The sequence below is a fragment of the Mauremys mutica genome, unplaced genomic scaffold, assembly GCF_020497125.1.
Source record: "Mauremys mutica isolate MM-2020 ecotype Southern unplaced genomic scaffold, ASM2049712v1 Super-Scaffold_100191, whole genome shotgun sequence".
Taxonomy (NCBI): Eukaryota; Metazoa; Chordata; order Testudines; family Geoemydidae; genus Mauremys; species Mauremys mutica.
In genome coordinates, this window is record NW_025423284.1 from 79,658 (window position 1) to 99,492 (window position 19,835).

A 19,835-nucleotide genomic window follows, 5' to 3' on the forward strand; every position below is an offset into this window, starting at 1 on the left:
TATTCTCATCCCCTGGGAAACCCCGAAAGTCTAGGCGAGGAAGAAGGGCAGATAAAAGATTAGGGACCAGGATTCTAGCAGAGAATCAAAAAACTTCCCTTGTGGGTAGGCAAATCTGCTCAGGAGAGCAGGAGATAATTCAGGCCAAGGAAGACTCGGAGGCGGTTCCTAGCCCAAGTGGGAGCACCCCAGGGGGAAGAGTAGAAATAGGCCCCCTAGAATTAGGTCAGTTCGGTACTGCACGTGAGACTTTTGGGCAGGATCAGGCCGATGATCCGTTATATGCAAACGTGAAGGAGGAGGTAGTGGAAGTGAATGGTGTGCCTGTGGAAGGAAAGATCAAAGGCCCAAGGCCATACTATGTGCTCAAACGCGATCTTTTGTACAGGATAGAGCAAATACGAGGGGAAGAAGTAGAGCAACTCTTAGTCCCACGGAAACACGTAAGGGCAGTACTAGAGTTAGCTCACAGTCATCTATTTGGGGGACATCTAGGGGTAGACAAGACACTAGATAGAATCCTAAGGAGGTTTTATTGGCCAGGGATACGAGCAGAAGTCCAGCGTTATTGTGCCTCCAGCCCTGAATGCCAGTTGCATAGCCCCCGACCTCACTTGCGGGCCCCATTAGTACCTTTGCCTATTATTGACGTCCCTTTCGAGAGGATAGCCATGGACATAGTGGGCCCATTAGAAAAATCGGCACGGGGCCACCGAAACGCACTAGTCATCCTTGACTATGCCACGCGGTATCCAGAGGCCATTCCTTTAAGAAACCCCACATCCAAGGCAATAGCAAAGGAACTACTACAGGTATTCACCAGAGTGGGCATCCCTAAGGAGATCCTGACAGACCAAGGAACCCCGTTCATGTCAAAGCTAATGAAAGACTTATGTGCCCTGCTCCGCATCCAGGCCATACAGACCTCAGTCTACCATCCACAAACAGATGGACTGGTCGAGCGATTTAATCGTACCCTTAAAAGTATGATCCGGAAGGTGGTAGCACAGGATGGAAAAGACTGGGATACCCTTCTACCGTATTTAATGTTCGCTATACGGGAAGTCCCCCAGGCGTCCACGGGTTTTTCTCCCTTTGAACTATTATATGGACACCACCCATGCGGGATATTAGATATCGCCAAGGAAGACTGGGAGGAACAACCCAACCCAGGAAAGAATGTCATTGAGCACATGACACAGATGAGAGAGCGAATAACTCGAGTAACTCCGATAGTACGGGAACATTTGGAAAAAGCACAAGAGGCCCAGCGGACATATTACAACTGTCGGGCGAAAGAACGGAGATTTCAGCCAGGGGAACGGGTGATGGTGTTAGTGCCGACAGCAGAAAGCAAACTTCTAGCCAGCTGGCACGGACCATATGAGATAGTGGAGGCCATTGGGGAAGTGAACTATAAGGTTAGACAACCAGACCACCGAAAGCCAGAGCAAATCTACCACGTCAACTTACTGAAGCCCTGGCATGAACGAGAGACGTGTCTGGTCATTCGAGGAGCTCCACCCTCAGACAGACGACCCACGGAGACAGGTAAAGATATCTCCAGAATTAACCCCAGAACAACGAACAGAGGTCATTGAAATGATCCACCGGAACCAGGACGTATTCTGTACATAACCGGGATGAACGACACTAGTCCAACATCATATTGTCACCAGCCCCAAAGTAAGGGTGACGATAAGACCACATCGAATACCGGAAGCTAAAAGGGAAGAAATTAGGATGGAAGTGAAGAAGATGCTGGAACTCGGGGTCATTGAAGAATCCCACAGTCAGTGGTCCAGTCCGATCGTCCTAGTCCCCAAGCCTGATGGCACCCTGAGGTTTTGTAACGACTTCCGGAAATTGAATGAAGTATCTCACTTCAATGCCTACCCGATACCACGCACTGACGAGCTAGTTGATCAGTTAGGCAAGGCCTGATACCTAATCACTCTGGATCTGACCAAAGGACATTGGCAAATTCCCCTGGCCAAGGATGCCAAGGAAAAGACTGCCTTCTCTACACCCGATGGCCTGTTTCAATACACTGTCCTCCCTTTTGGACTCCATGGGGCCCCTGCAACATTCCAACGACTTATGGATAAGTTACTACGACCCCATGCCAAGTATGCCGCCGCCTAGCTAGACGACATAGTCATCCATAGTCCTGACTGGGAAATGCACCTAGGAAAAGTAGAAGCAGTGCTGGACGCCCTGCGAAAGGCCGGTCTCACTGCTAACCCTCTCAAGTGCGTGATAGGACTAGCTGAGGCCAGATACCTCGGGCATGTAGTAGGGAGAGGTTTGGTAAAACCCCAATGGAACAAAGTGGAGGCAATACAAGGTTGGCCTCGACCAATCCGCAAACAGCAGGTCAGAACGTTTTTAGGGATAGTAGGATTCTATCGGAGATTCATCCCTCATTTTGCCACAAGAGCAGGGCCATTGATGGATCTGATAAAAGCTCGAGGCCCCGAGATAGTTAAGTGGACTGATGCAACTGAAGAAGCATTTGTAGATTTACGGACAGCCCTATGCTGCCATCCAGTACTCATAGCCCCAGACTTCGAGAAGGAATTCATCCTACAAACGGATGCCTCGGAGGTGGGGCTCAGTGCCGTCCTTTCCCAGATGGTAGGGGAGGAGGAGCACCCCATCTTGTACTTCAGCCGGAAGCTCCTCCCCAGGGAACAAAAGTACGCTGTTGTCAAAAAGGAACGTCTGGCGATAAAATGGGCTATGGAGACTCTCCGCTACTATCTCCTGGGGCGGCGGTTTATCCTCGTGACAGACCATGCCCCCCTCCAGTGGATGCACATGAACAAGGAGAGGAACGCTAGAGTGATGAGGTAGTTCCTCTCTGCAGCCTTTCCATTTCCGGGTCCAGCATAGGGCTGGAAGCCAACATGGCAACGCTGATGGCCTATCGCGACGGCACTGCCTCTCGTCCCAAGTAGCCCAACCCCTTGGTGTTGAGCTGGGGGGGGATATATGATACAGCATGGCCAGAGGGCAGCAGGAGAGTGTTAGCAGGGAGCCTTATTCCCTGCTAGGGGAGGAAGGTTTGCTATAGATTAACTAGAGCACCTGAAGCCAATTAGAGCACCAGCAGTCAGTCAGGTGATAAAAACCCTGCTTCAGTCAGACAGTGTGGGAGTTGGAACAGGAAGGTTTGGTTGGAGCAGAGAGCAGTTTGAAGGAGTTGGAGCAGAGAACAGTTTTGAAGAGAGACAAAAGGAAAGTTTGGAGGAGTGCTGCGGTGGGCTGAGAAATCCAAAAACCCTAGGTAAGGGGCACCTGGCTTGTGTAGAAGGAGGGCAAGAAGCCCCTCCACAAGCTGAAGGGCAGGAGAGGGAAGTAGCCCAGGGGAAGGAACCGCCAGTTCAAGTGGTTCACCACTAACCTCAGGGCCCCTGGGCTGGGACCTGGAGAAGATGGCGGGACCAGGTCCCTCCCTCTCCACTCCCCTCCTCTTGGACACTAGTGGGGTAATTAAAATACCGATTCAGAGGCAAGCAAAGGTGCCCTGAACCTTCCCCAAAGAAGAGAAAGCGCGAGACCCAGCATAACAGTACCGGCAATTTGCCACAGTATTTATAATAAAAATAATAATATAAAGTGTCTCTCAATTCCATACAGTGTCACTTAATAAACCAGTGAATTCCCAGGACCGGTTCCTCAGCTGTTTGAAGATGCCGAACACCTTGCTTGTGCAGGACTATAATACCCACATATATGTTGGGAACACACAGACACTGTGCTAGTCTGTTCCCCTATGTTCACTCTTCTAGAAAATTATGATCAAGTTTGTTCATAGTATGTGTCAGGGCTGAATCCCCACTCTGTCACTCCGAGTGCAGAAAGTGGGGGCCCGACAGGATTCTACAAATTAATTTGTGCCACTCTAGGCTTGTATTAAAGCCCCAAAGTTCAGTTTTTCTCTGACCTTGGCTTGGTAAATGCTGCCACCACCCAAATGCAAAAACCCCCCAAACCCTTGGACCCAGGAAGGAGCACTTGAGAATTCTTCCCTCTGGGGCACCCTCAAGCCCTTTCACCTCCCCTCCGGGAAAGAGCTGAGAAAGAAAACAAAGGAAATTAGCTGTGGCTACCAGCTAATCAAACAACACACACAAACCTCTTAGGACACCAAAAATCCAATCCTGTTCTTAAAAGAGGTAAATTTTAGTAAAATTGAAAAGGAAAACAATACATCTGGAACTTAGGCTTTTGCTAGATCTTAAAAGAAAATTTTTGTAAGCACCCAAAATAGCTTTCTTGGGGGTTCAGCTTAAAGCTTACAAGCAAACAAAAGCATCTGGGATAGCACTGAGGAGATCCAAAAGCCAAAATAAAAAATAAACCTGATTGTGTCTGTCTAAACATTCCCTGGCCACATCATTTCTTCTAGGTATGGAAGATGAATTTTCATACCTGCTTCAAGCCATACACAGCATTGCTACTCCGTGTCGCCTTCTCCGGAGAACAACAGACAAAGGGAAAGTTACTTTCCCATTTAAAAAAGTTCTAGCCTTTCCATTGGCTCTTTTGGTCAGGTGCCCAATACTTTTTTTTTTTAACCCCTGTTGGCTTGTTAACCCTTTAGAGGTAGAGCAAGCAGAGAACTCGCACCAACAGGTATTTTACAGCCAACTGGCTGGCTGGGTGTTTATAAAAGGGAGATCCCTCCCCTCCCCTCCCCTTCATTTATCACTGTATGGCTTGTGAGGTACCATTTGAAAAGACATAATCTACTGAATATCCTCCTGTTAAACTGTGTAGCAACATTGTATGTAAAGTGATGAGATTTTACGGTATGATATTACTGAAAAAGCTGCAACCCTAACCCTAAGTTCCTCAGAGACAGCAAGGCAAACAGCTGGTCAAATAGCCATTCTCCACCAGGGGGAAGGTGTGAAGATGACATTTACATTCCATCACAGGGACACTTGAAGCTCGTATCTATGACAGCCTGTCACCATGACTCAGCTGAGAACTGAAGTGGTTTCTAGTACAAAGGACTGAATTATAAAAAGAGGTGAGGAAAATGCATGAGACTCTCTCCCCCTTTTCCCTCTGCTCATGACAACTCCTGAAGAACTGAATGTGGGCGGCAGGGGCAGGTTAGGGGGAGTCCTGGCTGAAAGGAAAACCAGCCTGTCTCAGCAGATGGTGAGAGAAACATTTGTTTTAAATCCCTTTTAGCTTGTTAGGTTAAACATTAGTTTGTGTTTTATCTTGCATTTCTTTCGTAAACAATTCTGACTTTTATGCCTCATTACTTGTAGTCACTTCAAATCTTTTTTTTCAGTAGTTAATAATTTTGTTTCCTTTTTTTATCTAACCAGTGTGTTTGGATTAAAGTGTGTTGGAAACTCCATTTGGAATAACAAGGCTGGTGCATGTCATTTTCAACTGATGAAACAACAGATTTCATATGAGCTCCCATTGTTCAGGAGTGTGCTGGCCAGTGCAAGATGCACATTTCTGGGGGAAGTCTGGGAGCAGAGAATTTTCTGGGGTTCTCCTGTGGGATACTGTAATTTGTGAGTCACTGACTAGCAGCACTCAATACTGTGTAGCTGGGAGCGAGTTACATGCTGGAGACTGCATGTGAACTGCCCAGGGGTGGCTGCTCTCACAGTAGAGCAGTGTAAAAGGCACCCCAGCTTGGGGAACTGAGGGGACACAGCTGTTAACAGTCCAGATTGTACTGTGCTTAATATCAGACACTCAATTTCAAAGAGTCTCCTAAAACACACAGAAAGTAAATCCACGTCCCAGAAATCGAAGTCTCCCTGGCACTGCTTCTTGCTGACAGATGGGTCCAGAGACAAAGACAGAGTCCTGGGGAAGCTGGAAACATAAGCATGGGGCTCAGTGCAGAACGGGAACAGGAAGGGCAGGGATATTATTGAATGCAGGATCTCAGCAGTGCTAGATGTCAGGATAACACATATTGCAGCCCATTGGCAAACATAATCCCAAATATACATAGAAAATGATGGGGTCTAAATTAGTTATTTCCATTGATTTATACAAGGGCACTAAGATATTCTCTGTATTACTGTCTATCCCTTTTAAAATAATTCCTAACATCCTGTTTGCTTTTTTGACTTCTGCTGCACACTGCTGGATGTCTTCAGAGAACTACCCACAAAGACAAAAAGATCTTTTTCCTGATTAGCCTAATTTTGCCCCCATCATATTGTATGTATAGTTGGGGTTATTTTTTCCTATCTGCATCACTTGACATTTATACACATTTGCCATTTTGTTGCCCAGACACTTAGTTTTGTGAGATTTTTTGACGTTCTTCACAGTTTGCTTTGGTCTTAACTATCTTGAGCAGTTTAGTATTGTGACATTATTGATATAATCTGGGACCATATAGAACATGGTTGCAACCAAGGTCCTGTAGTGGCACCAAATCTTATGTAAAGGGGGTCATATAAGGTGTCCAAGACCAGGTTATGGGTTGCTGGTTATAATTATGGTGTCTATATGTATGTATCATTTTGTAGTTGAAGTTATGAGTATTGGCTCTATCCTGTCTGTATTTCCAACTTATGCTGTGCTTCTGGAAGACATCCCAGACAAGCTGGTGTTAGCTCTGCCTAGCATGCTTGATGGCCCATTAAGGACCATCAGCTATTCAACTGACCCATTGAGAGAAGGCAGATATGCCTTGTAACTCAGCAAAGTATGCAGGGACTTGCCCATGTGACTCCAGACTCCATTTTGCTGTCATTTTCCACAGTAAGAACAAAGAAGTGTTCTTACACCTGGAAAAGCCTATAAAAGGTTGATGCCTCATCTCCATCTTGTTTTCAATCCTGCTTCTTACCTCTGGAGGAACTTTGCTACAAACTGAAGCTCTGAACAAAGGACTGACTGACCCATCCCTGAGGATGTACTCCAGAGACTTGATTTGAACCTGCAGTTTACTCCATCACTGCTACAAGCCTGAACTAAGAACTTTGCCATTACTGCATGTCATTGATTCCATTTAACCAGTTCTAGCTCTCATCTCTATCTTTTTCCTTTTATGAATAAACCTTTAGATTTTAGATTCTAAAGGATTGGCAACAGCATGATTTGTGGGTAAGATCTGATGCGTATATTGACCTAGGTCTGGGGCTTGATTCTTTGGGATCGAGAGAATCTTTTTCTTTTATTGGGGTGTTGGTTTTCATAACCATTCCTCCCCAGGACGAGTGCACTGGTGGTGATACTGGAAGACTGGAGTGTCTAAGGGAATTGCTTGTGTGACGTGGTTAACCAGTGGGGTGAAACCAAAGTCCTCTTTGTCTGGCTGGTTTGCCTTGCCTTAGAGGTGGAAAAATCCCAGCCTTGGGCTGTAACTGCCCTGTTTTAAGCGATTTGTCACTCTCAGTTGGGTCCCACCAGAACCGAATCGTCCCAAGTATCATCTGCAAACTTTGCCACCTCACTGTTTACCCCTTTCTCCAGATCATTTATGAATACGTTGAATAGGATTGGTCCTAGGACTGACCCTTGGGGAACATCACTAGTTACTCTTCTCCATTCTGAAAATTTACCATTTATTCCTACCCTTTGTTCCCTGTCTTTTAACCAGTTCTCTATCCATGAAAAGATCTTCCCTCTTATCCCATGATAACATAATTTATGTAAGAGCCTTTGGTGAGGGACCTTGTCAAAGGCTTTCTGGAAATCTAAATACACTATGTCCACTGGATCCCCCTTGTCCACATGTTTGTTGACACCTTCAAAGAACTCTAATAGATTAGTAAGACATGATTTCCCTTTACAGAAACCATATTGACTTTTGCTCAACAATTTTTGTTCTTCTATGTGCCTGACAATTTTATTCCTTTACTATTGTTTCAACTAATTTGCCTGGTACAGATGTTAGACTTACCAGTCTGCAACTACCAGGATCGCCTCTAGAGCCCTTTTTAAATATTGGCGTTACATTAGCAATCTTCCAGTCATTGGGTACAGAAGACGATTTAAAGACAGGTTACAAACCATAGCTAATAGTTCCCCAATTTCACATTTGAGTTCCTTCAGAACCCTTGGTAAATACCATCTGGTCCCGGTGACTTGTTACAGTTAAGTTTATCAAGTAGTTCCAAAACCTGCTCTAGTGACACTTCAATCTGTGGCAATTTCTCAGATGTGTCAACCACAAAAGGTTTGGGAATCTCACCAACATCCTCAGCCATGAAGACTGAAGCAAAGAATCCATTTAGTTTCTCTGCAATGACTTTCTCGTCTTTAAGGGCTCCTTTTGTATCTCAATCGTCCAGTGGCCTCACTGGTTGTTTAGCAGGCTTCCTGCTTTTGATGTACTTAAACATTTTGTTATTACCTTTTGAGTTTTTGGCTAGCCCCTTCTTCAAACTCCTCCTTGGCTTTTCTTATTACATTTTTACACTTAATTTGGTAGCGTTTATGCTCCTTTCTATGTACCTCACTAGGATTTGACTTCCACTTTTTAAAAGATGCCTTTTTATCTCTCACTGCTTCTTTTACATAGTCGTTAAGCCACGGTGGCTCTTTTTTAGTTCTTTTGCTGTGTTTTAATTTGGGGTATATATTTAAGTTGGGCCTCTCATATTGTGTTTTTGAAAAGTGTCCATGCAGCTTGCAGGGATTTCACTCTAGTCATTGTACCTTTTAATTTCTGTTTAACTAACCCTCATTTTTGCATAGTTCCCCTTCCTGAAATTAAATGCCAGTGTTGAGCTGTTCTTCCCACCACAGGAATGTTAAATGTTGTTATATTATGGTCACTATTTCCAAGCGGTCCTGTTACAGTTAGCCCTTGGACTAGATCCTGCGCTCCACTCTGCACTAAATCGAGAGTTGCTTCTCCCATTGCTGGTTCTTGAACCAGCTGCTCCAAGAAACAGTCATTGAAAGTATCCAGAAATTTTGTCTCTGCATTTTGTCCTGAGGTGACATGTACCCAGTCAATATGGGGATAATTGAAATCTCCCACTATTATGGAGTTCTTTATTTTGATAGCCTCTCTAATCTCCCTTCGCATTTCATCCTCACTATCACTGTCTTTGACAGGTGGTCGATAACAGATCCCTATTGTGTTATTCTTATTAGAGCATGGAATTACTATCCATAGGATTCTATGGAACATGTGGTTTCATTTAAGATTTTTACTTCATTTGAGTGTACATTTTCTTTAACATACAGTGCCACTCGCCCCGCCCCCCTCCCCGAGTATGACCTGCTCTGTCCTTCCGATACATTTTGTACCCTGGAATGATGATGTCCCATTGATTGTCCTCACTCCACCAGGTTTCTGTGATGCCTATTATGTCAATATCCTCCTTTAACACGAGGCACTCTAATTCACCCATATTATTATTTAGACTTCTAGCATTTGTGTACAAGCACTTTAAAAACTTGTCACTGTTTATTCGTCTGCCCTCTTCTGATGTGTCAGATTCTTGTGTGTGAGAATGATCTGGCCCCTACTTTATCCTCTTCCAGCCTCTCTTCCTGACTAGAACTAGAAAATCCCTATCACTAGACTCTTCTCTAAGACAAGTCTCTGTCCGATCCACGAGCTCCTCTGCAGCCATTGGCTTGCCCCCATCTGTTAGTTTAAAAACTGCTCTGCAGCCTTTTTAATGTTAAGTGCCAGCAGTCTGGTTCCACTTTGGGTTAGGTGGAGCCCATCCTTCCTGTATAGGCTCCCCCATCCCCAAAGTTTCCCCAGTTCCTAATCAATCTAAATGCCTCCTCTCTACACCATCATCTCATCCACCCATTGAGACTCTGAAGCTCTGCCTGCCTACCTGGCCCTGTGCGTGGAACTGGAAGCTTTTCTGAGAATGCCACCATAGAGGTCCCCGATTTCAGTCTCTTTCCTCACAGAGTAAATTTGGCCTCCAGGACGTCTCACCTACCGCTCCTTATGTCATTGGTGCCTACACGTACCACGACCACCGGCTCCTCCCCAGCACTACACGTAAATCTATCTAGATGCCTCGAGAAATCAGCAACCTTTGTACCAAACAGACAAGTCACCATACGGTTCTCCCGGTCATCACAAACCCAGCTATCCTTGTTTCTAATGATCAAATCACCCATTACTAACAGCTGCCTTTTCTTAATGCCTGGGGTTCCCTCCCCGGAGAGGTAACCTCAGTGCAAGAGGTTACCCCAACACCATCTGGGAGGAGGGTCCCAATTATGGGAAGGTTTCCCTCTGCTCCCATTGACAGCTCTCCTTCCCTGGGCCTTTCATCCTCCTCAACAGCGCAGTGGCTGTCTGACCAGAGGTGGGAGAAATCTACAGTGTCCCGGAAAGCCTCATCAACATACTTCTCTGCCTCCCTTAGCGTCTCCAGTTCCACCACCCTGGCCTCCAAAGCCTCCACGCGGTCTCTGCGGGCCAGGAGCTCCTTGCACCGAATGCACACGTAAGCCACCCGCCCACAGGGCAGGTAATCATACATGCTACAATGAGAGCAATAAACAGGATAGCCCCCACTCTGCTGCTGGGCTTCTGCCTGCATTCTCTCTTTCAGCTACCTAGGTTAACAACAAGGGTTTTGTTTCGACCAAGAAGTTTGTATTATAGCTTAAATGTTTTAAAGAATGGCAAGAGTACCTCGCCCCCTTCCCACTCCCCTTCCAAACTCCCTCACGAAACTCCCCGTTAGCAGCCCTGTTTGAAAAGCTCCCTGGTCACCTGCTCACTGCTTTACAAAGCACTCCCCTATCACATACCCCCCAGCCCCTGCTTGAGCCACTCAGGGTAGGGGGCTGGGAGCACCCCCAGTACCCCAGCCCACCCTCCCAGACCTGACTCCTGCATCCCCTCCCACATAACGAGCCCTCACATCCCATGCTCTGACTCCTGCACACCCCCCCACATCCTCAACCGCACCCTGAGCACCAAATGGGAGCTCCTGCACCCCCCCTCTACATTGCCACCTGCACCCCTCACACCAAATGGGAGCTGCCCCAGGTAAGCACTTCACACCCCAACCTCCTGCCCCAACCCTGAGCCCGCTCCTGCATCCTAAAATCTGGCCAGACCCTGCACCCCAATCTCCAGCTGCTCCTGCACCCTAACTCCCTCCCAGACCCTGCACCCCCAGCCCTGACTCCTGCACCCTGAACACCCTGCCCTCCCTGACCCCTGCACCCCCTCACACCCCCAGCCCTTACTCCTTCACCCCTCTCAAACACACCCCAGTTCCCTGCCCTCCCTGATTCCTGCAACCACCCATAACCACTTATCCCCCACCCCCTGCCCATCACACACCCCCAGCCCTAACTCCTGCACCCCTCCCACACAGCCTCCTGCCCCCCCCCCACATCCCCACCTGCATTGCTCGCATGAAACAGGAGCTGCTCCAGGTAAGTGCTCCACACCCCAACCCCCTGCCCCCTCCCACACCCTAACTCCTGGCCAGACCCTGCACTCCAACATTTTTTATTTTTAATACAGGGCTCTTATCCAAAGCGCTTTAAAATAGGTAGCTAACGGCACAAACAATATATGGAAAGATCATTAAGTGGTGCACCAAGACTCTCAGCGATTTTCAAGTGGTCTGTGGAAAAATCGGTTAGACGACAAAAACAATCAAGGTACCTCACTTTATTTTCATTTACTTCCTATTACTTATAGGAGGAGGAGGAAGGAAAAAAGAATGAAAAAATGGGGGTGGGAGGGAAATAAGAGTGTGTTTTTTGTTGCTTATGTCCCAAGGAGGGACCCCTAAAATGAAGCTGAGCACAGGGCCCCACTAACGCTAAATCCGCCACTGAGCTTCCTTCTCTGGATACCCCCAGTCAGCATTCAAGGACGCAGGGAGTGTCTGTGTGATAAGTAACCTGGATCAGCAGCTCTGACTCCAGCAGCCTGCTCATTACACCCCAAGCATTATTGTGGTCTGGGTGGAGAAGGCTCAGGGTTTGAGAGGTCAGGGGTAGGAAGCTTCTGCTGATTATGCCGCACCTAACCCTCAGTTTTACTTGAGGAAACAGGAGATATTTGACAGTGTGCAATACGGCTCCTGTGCTCTGTTCCCAAAGTGTTGTGCAGCAGGGGAGGGTCTCTGGTAGCTTGTGTGTCACTGGCATATTGGGGTGATGAGGCAACAGGACAGAGTAGAGGTGGCATTGTGGGGTGGCATGAACCATCTCTCTTCTTTTCCCCTTCCAAGAACAGAGGGGACAGGAACCCTTACCCAGCGAGGTCACATTCTCATAGTTCTCCTGCATGACATCCCTGTAGAGGGCTCTCTGAGCAGGGTCCAGCAGAGCCCACTCTTCCCTGGTGAAGTACACAGCCACCTCCTCGAAGGTCACCGGCCCCTGAAAGAGCGAGAGTCCAACACTCAGGACCTGCTGCCCCACTCACAGCCCCCCTATACATGGGGGACAGGAGAGAAAAAAGAAACTCTGGGTGGATTGCAGTCAGAGTCCCACCCCCACTCCGCTCAGCGCATCCAGGAAATACCAGGGGGAGGGGACGAAGCGAGAGCCCCTCCTGTCTCCCAGCAGAGCCATCACACACCTACTAGCCACTAACTGACACAGGAGATGGAGCCCCTAGCAGGGTCCAGGGAGAGCTCCCTGGTAGGAAGCCCAACACCCTCCCCATTCTGAAGAGCTGGATGGGAAGGGAGGGGAATCTCCCCCAAGCCTCACTGGTGGGTGGCCCCTTCATATCTCACAGCAGCCGCTGGTTAGTCAGGTCAGGATCCAGCACTATGAGTCTGGTCAGTTTTCCCAGCCCCATGCAGCTGGGTTATTTTCTGCTCCACAAACTAGAGCATTTCCACCGCCGAACCTCCTGGGTCTGTTCCTAGAATCTAGGCCACATATTAAATAACTCCCAGCAGGGTTAGCACACCCCTGTCCTCCTCCCTTTCTCCACCCTGTGCATTCCTGCAAACCCGACTGCAACCTCCAAACCAGCCTGTGCAAACCTTCCCATCTCCCACGTATTTGCTGTCCCTCTCCCGCCCTGGAGGAACCCACCAGCAACCCCCTGATAATACCTACCTGAACTGGCTCCTCTGCAGCCATTTCTCTCTCCTGTCCAACGAGAGGACGGGATGAACTGGAGCGAAACATGGACGTTATTCCACAGCCTGGCAGGGCGAGAAGGGCAGTTGTGAAGGTTTCAGAACAGGCTTTAATTCATTTCACAGCATGATTCCCCCAGGCCCTTTCCCTGCAGACAGACACCCTAGAGTCTGCCATGCTGAGAAAGGCTTGATCTCTTTGTACAGTGTAGACCTGGCCTCTCCTGCCAGGCTAAGCCCACAGAGACATTTTTAACCTCCCTTCTCCCTCCCCTCACCCCGTAACAAAGTCTCTGAACACAAGGCTAGAAAAAAGCAGAACCAAAGGAGTCACTGTGGGGGATCCCCTCAGACACTGACCCCACGGCAGCCACACCCCAACAGGAGGGATATGGAGTCAGGAACTGGATTTTCCTCTGTCTGATTCTCATCTTTTCCACAGGAAAGTGACTCTACCCAGGGTGCAGTAAAACATCTGTCTGGGCAGATCAGAGATCTGGAAATCTCTCTCCAAACTCTTCTCTCCCACAGCCCCTTTCAGTCTCTTTCTCCTTCTATCTCCTTTTCCCCTCTCCCTGCCCGTCTGGTAGGAAAGTCCCATTCCTGGGTAGTTTGCTCCCCCAGGGCTGGATTTGCTCCTGTAATTGCTAATTAGACGAGAAATGGGGGGGGGGGGTCTGTTTGTGTAGAGTCATTTTAAGGCCAGACCCCAGCATTTTCCTTTTGTTTCTTTCAGTTACCTGGAGACTCTGGCTCAGAATTTAGTATTAACAGGGCTCAGGGCTGCCCTAGGGGGCTAGGACCAGCTGGAGAAAGTCATCCCCTGGGCCGGGCAGAGAAGCAGCTTTAATTCAGGTCACTTCCGAGCACAGAACCCCGCTGGGGGAGCAGCAGCTGCTAAGCCTGGTCTCCCAGATCACTATGGAGGCTGCAGCCTCTGACCCAGGAAGCTGAACCCCAGTATCCTGAGCAGAGAGGGACAGAGCGTTTGAGCAGCTTCCCTCCTTTAGCTCTCTGGGGAGAGCAGCTAAGGAGAGCTGGGGGCACAAATTTTCTAAACGGAACCGAAAGTTCCTGCAGTTGTCAAAAGAGGAGAAAAGCAAAATCTGTGATTTCACACTCACAGTGTTTGATAAGTGGACAGAAAGTTATCACAGTGACAGGGCCTGTGACTGGGGAATGCCCAGCAGTGCTTGGAGCCAGGACTCTGACATCAGTTGATCAGAGAGAAGGATCATGGTTAGAAGAAGTTCCCAGAGTCCCCAGCCAGGGTCCCCAGATACCCCTCAAAGCCCCACCGGCCAAGGAATCCCCACCAGACCATGACTGTCAGGTTGGGAATCCCAAAGGGTTCCCCCCACCAAGAGCCCCCAGCAGCCAGGGACCCACCCACTGGGAACTCAGTCCCTCACTGCCTGCCTAGGACTTCCCCCCAGCAGGATCTGCCCTGCCCTTTGCCTGGGACCCCCTCCTCCACCCAGCAGGACCCCCTGATGCTTTTCAGTAGGACCCCTCACTCTGCTTCCCTGGCATCCCCTGACCTAGTGCCAGGGACCCCCTCCCCCAGCTCTGTGCACTGGGCAGGGCAGCGATCCCAGGAGCCAGCCGGGGAAGCTCAGACAGAGCCCCTGGCACAGCACCAGCCTCCCTCTAACCCCCTGTCCCGCCTCCCCAAGAGACGCCCACCCCGGCTGTTCTGCAGCCAACAGCCCCCAGCGATACCCACCTCCAGGACCCACAGCCTCAGGGCTGGGCACATCCACCCTTGAGATTTGCAGAGAAAACATGTCACGACCTGCAACTGGAGGTGGAAAATCAGACTCCTGGAGAGACCAGGGGGAAATGGGGGAGACGGGAGAGCGGCTCGTTGGCGGGGAAAGGGGCGAATCTCCCCGGATTTTACAGCCCGGGTGAGACACTGAGCGAGAAAAGGGGCAGAACTAGAGAGAATTTGTATCGGGGGCGAGAGGCAAGTGGCACCAACAGGGACAGGATCCAATTAACTCCCCTCCCCCCTTCCCCCGCCCGCCACTCCCCCCCCCGGAAATTTCCTGGCTGCCCAGAGACAGTTCAACCCCCCCCGCGTCCCACAGACCTCCCCCCCCCCCGCGACACCCCCCTCACTCCCAGGTCCTCCCCGCCGGGCTCTCCCCCCCCATCCCAGCGGGGGGGGGGGGCGGATCCTGCTGCGGCTCCGCTGGGGCCGAGGCGGCTCCGAGGCTTCTCCCGGGTTCCCCGGGGCAGAGTCACGTGCCCGCCCCCCCAGCGCCCCCCCCGGGGTCTCTCACTCCCCGGGGGCTCCGGGCGGGGCTGGGGCGGGCAGAGCCCGGGGCTGCCCGGGGGGCGGGGCCCAGCTGGAGAACCCCCCCCGGCCGGGCCCCCCCCGCACAGACCCCCCCGGGGAGCAGCAGCGGCTCAGCCCGGGCCCGGCTCACGCGGAGGCGGCAGCAGCTGCAGCTTTGTTCTCCCGCCCGCAGCGGGGCTCGCACGGAGCATGCGCGATTTTACCTGCTGAAACCTTCCGTTACCTGGGCTGGAGAGAGCGGAAGCGGCCCCGGGGCAGGCTGGGAGATGTAGTTCCTGACTCTCCCTGGAGCGGAAGTGACGTCAGCGAGGGAGCCGGAGTCGGGCTGCGAAGGAGCGTTGGGCGCTGCGGCTCTGCCTGGCTCGCGCGGGGCCGTTGGAGCCTCTCCCGGGCCGGAGAAGGGTTGGTGCCGTTGGAGCTCTGGGCATGCGCAGATCGCGGCGGGAGAGCTCTTCATTATCCCTGGGGTCCCTGCGTGGGGCGGGGGGGAAATGTCAGTGCAGCCCGGACATGGCCGGGGGGGGGGGGGCGGGGCAGGTGACCCCCGAGGAGCGGGGCGCGAAAGGGGGGGGCTGAGATCCCCTCGGATTTACCGCTGCCCCCTCCCGTGGGGACCCCCCTCCTCCCCCGTCCTGCCCCCTTTCTCCCTAGAGAGCCACGAGCAGCGCCCAGGGTGACCCCCCCTCCCCCAACCCCTGAGAAGTTCCCTGTCCCCCCCCCCCGATTGTGCCCCATTTTCTCTCCCCTTCGCCAGTGGCCAGTTCAGGTCTCAGGTTTGGGGGGTTTCCCCCATTTCCACCTGCAGGGATTTGTCCTTGTGCGGGTGGGAAATGGTTCCCCCCAGTGATTCCTGAGCTGGGCAGAGGGTGAATGGGCAGAGGCTGGGGGGGCCTGAGACAGGGACACCTCTGGGCTGGGCTGGGGGGGCCACTCTCTGCTGGCAACGGGGCCTGGGAAGGGCCAGGAAGGGGAGGGAGGAGCAAGTGTCCCCCATGGAGACGGCCCAGCCCCAGGTTTCCCCTCCCAGCTCCTTCCCCTCCCCCACTCTGCCCAACCCAGCAGCCCCCCCCACCTGCTAGTCACATTCCCAGACCCCACTGCCAGCCCCTCCCCACTGCTGGTGACTTTCTCACTCCAGCCCCCTCCTTTCCCCTGTGCAAAGACATCACCCAGGGCTCCCTGCCGGCCATGTGAGTGTGAGGCAAGAAGATTCCCTCCCATTCTGTTGTTGATTCAATATCCTGGTATAATCCCCTCCAGTTTCCCATCTTTTCTCTTCAACTGTTAAATGGTGACACAAAATCTCCCAGATATTGGTGCTTTTCTCTTATATTGGCAAATATTTAGTTTGTGCCCCATTTTCTCCTCAGTTCTGAAATACTGATATCTAATGCTCAAAAATCTTCCCGCTTTTCTCCCCAGGTGTGTGACTGAGATCAGGGCTCCTATTGTACTGCCAGGCGCTGCAGAGACCCCAATTGAGATCTGGGCCCTGTTCTGCCAGGCACTGAAGAGACCCCAGGTGAGATCAGACCCCACTGTTGTGCCAGGTAAAACAGACCTGGACCGAGATCACGGCCCCCCTTGTTGCAGGCAGCGAACAACTGCGACCCAAAGCGCTGCCTCCATTGTGCTGGGCACTTCAGAGACCTCGACTGAGATCTGTGTCCCCGTTGGGTCTGGCACTGCACTGACCCCGACCCAGATCACACCCCACCACTGTACTGGGCACTGCACAGACCCTGACAGAGATCCTGCCCCCACAGTTTGCCAGATTCTGCAGGGGACCTAAACAAAATCCGGGATCCTGTAATGCCGGGAGTTGCAGAGCCCCCGACTGAGATCAGGCTTCCTGTTGTGCAGGGCTCTGCACAGACACTGACCAAGATCAGGGTCCCCATTGTGACAGGTGCTGAAAAGGGTATCTCTACCCTGCTGTTAAAAACCCCCAGCTGGCCCATGCCAGGTGACTCAGGCTCACGGGGCTCAGGTGAAGGGGCTGTTTAATTGCAGTGTAGATGTCTGGGCTCGGGCTGGAGCCAGGCTGTAGGACCCTGCGAAGTGGGAGGGTGCCAGACCTTGGGCTGCAGCCCCAGCTGGACCATAGACACCACAATTAAACAGCCCCACAGCTGATCCGTGTGAGCCCAAGTCAGCGGGCACGGGCCAGCTGCCGGTGTCTGACTGCAGTGTAGACATGCCCACAGGGACAGAGAGTCCTTGCCACAAAAAGCTCAAAGGCTAAATAGGCCAATGGTGGGAGGTGACTCTCCATTTTACAGATGGGGAAACTGAAGCTCAGAGAGCTGAAGTAATTTGCTCAAGTTTTCATGGAGAATTTGGGGCAAAACTGGGAACTGAACCCAGATTGTTTGAATTCTTGCCTCTCCCCTTAACCCCAAGCCCAGCGTGTGTGTGTTCAGCGTTGTTTTGGTCTGTGTTTGCCGTGCATTGGCTTCCAAGGGAGGCTGTGGAATTTCCTTCATTGGAGGTTTTTAAGGCCAGGTTAGAGATACACCAGTCTGGGAATGTCTAGGGATACTTGGTGTTAGTAAAACTTGAGTTTTGCTTAGCTATTTCTTAACCAATCATTTTACTGAAATTTAACTATCCAATCCTAACATATTGTAACATGGTTATTTAACCAATTATATTCCACCACCTTCATTCGTTTACACCCAACAAAATTAATTATAACAGCAGACAGAAACAATCACAGAACCAGACAGAGACCATGCAAATAAACATACAGAACAATACAGAAGTGAGGATTTCACCACTACATTTATACAGACATAAGGGTTTTCCAGCTGTGTCTATTGATAAGTGAGTTCTTGCCAGACAGGACGCTATCAAACCAGGTTTCTTTTTACATCTTCTAGGCTCTTCTCTTTCTCTGGAGGTGACAGGAATATCAGGGCAGGATTGTATTCCTAATAGCCCAATAGCACCTTATTTCAATGTGACTAGTTTGGAATGTGAGGATGTGACCAGACACCTCCCAGCATATGGCTGCCTAACTACATCTTGGCTGAAGGCCTTAGCCTGTCGCAGTAAGAGAAGGCCATTCCACAGACAGTGATCTTTGATTCCTTCTTTTATACCTCTGTAACTAGCGAAGTGATAAGAATACACCTACATTCTTACAGTCCAGGCCTTTGCAGACAGGCCTGAATAGCTCTAGCCTAACACTCCACCCCCCCCCCCTTTTTTTTTCTTTTTCTTTTTCTTTTGAGATTCTCCTGCCCAGGTACCCCTGGAAAAGCACAGGACATACGGTGACACATCTCCTGATAGGGCCAGGCATCAAGGTGGAAGGTGTCGATATTCCATTTGTCCCACTGCCCCTTGTGTAGTACCGTGCCCTGCACCTTCTCTCGTACGGGCATACCACACCTAGTCCAATTAGTGTCCCAGACTTCCCATTATATTGGGCCCGGGTTGTCTTGCACACTGTGGGGTGGGAAGGGCTTACTACATTACTTATAGGTTATCTGCATATGCAGCGTGACACAAGTACTGTTAACAATATAGAATGCACAGCAACACCGAGTCCTGACCACTGCAATATGGTCCCACGTCCGAGCCACGACCGAAACACTGCCTCTCCTCCTTCGACAGGGTCAAGATCTTAATGTGTCCCGTTGCTGGCAGCTGCAGCAAGCTGCCCCTGCAGGTTTTACGTGCTTTTGTCCATATTATAAGTCCATTGAATGTCCACAGAGAAATGGGTTATTGTCCAAGCCAACGTAACCACTTGGTATGGAATCAGGTGGTATGCCCTGGATCAATTATTCACAGCAATAAGATTTACAGATTCATTTGTGCACCAAAGTCCAGATAGCAGCATATAGATGTGTGTAGTTTGGTTGGGGCTGGTGTAATTGTGCCCCCAGAAATATGTACATTTCCAGCAAAACCCCTCCTACACAGTACACCCAATTGTCCACCCCTTGCCATTGGCCATGGATACTGCTCCTGCATAGTCATAGGAGAGGGGCACAGCCAAACATTTCCTTTGATGTGCACCATTTTTCACACCCCTCCATTGATTCCCAGTGAGCTCCTCCCCTTCTCATTATTCCCATAGGGCTTGTAGGGCCCACCTTAGTTGCCGTTCTATTTCCAGGCACCATAGTAGCCATTACCCAGGTGCTGGCCTCCCAGTTGAGCATTTTGCATTCCCATACACATCTCCCCCTCCCCCCAGGTCAGCCTTTTGAAGCCATCCCCCACCCACCTCATGCTAGCAACAAGACCAACACCACAGACAAACACCACAAAACATAGATCCATTGTATTCTGGGTTATTCTTCTGCTGGCGCCAGCATGGTTGTAGAGTGTCTGAAAAACAAAAAAAACGATTTCCACCTCCCTGGTGGGGACAGATTATTTCTTAATAATACCAATTCCTTTTACAAATTTCTTTGCTAATTGCAGGAAAAACAGAAGAATTACCTTCAGGCTGTCCT